Raw genomic sequence first — 472 nt, 5'->3', positions numbered from 1 at the left:
GGTAGGGAAGTCATATTCAAAGTAGAATTTAAGCCTTTTTAGGCTTTCTGAAAAGAAAAGCATCACAAAATTCAATGAAAGACAGTAGACGACATGTCCAGTAGGTAACTACAATCACATCTAGTATATCAGTAAAGAGAGTGGCATCTGATTTATTTTTCTCACTTATGGGGATACTTGCTCAGGTTTTTAGGAGAGTACAGATCATACCATTGAAAGTGCAGCTTTTCTTATCCTGAGAGTCAAAGCTCCATTATTCTGTGTTTTGCTAATTACCTAACACTTGGCTGCTTATGTAACACTTCGCTTTTAACACTTTATTGGAGATGCATCACATCATTTAAACAAAGATTTGTGTGAATGACTGACATCCAGAGATGGATGAATGTCTACAGATCATCTGCTAAAATGCAGCTTCCTGGTATCCAGTACTGAATTTTGAGCCAAGTTTCCAAAGCATGATCTGCTCATC

This window comes from Phaethon lepturus, unplaced genomic scaffold, assembly GCF_000687285.1.
Source record: "Phaethon lepturus isolate BGI_N335 unplaced genomic scaffold, ASM68728v1 scaffold15338, whole genome shotgun sequence".
Taxonomy (NCBI): Eukaryota; Metazoa; Chordata; class Aves; order Phaethontiformes; family Phaethontidae; genus Phaethon; species Phaethon lepturus.
Note: the sequence above shows the minus strand (reverse complement) of the source record.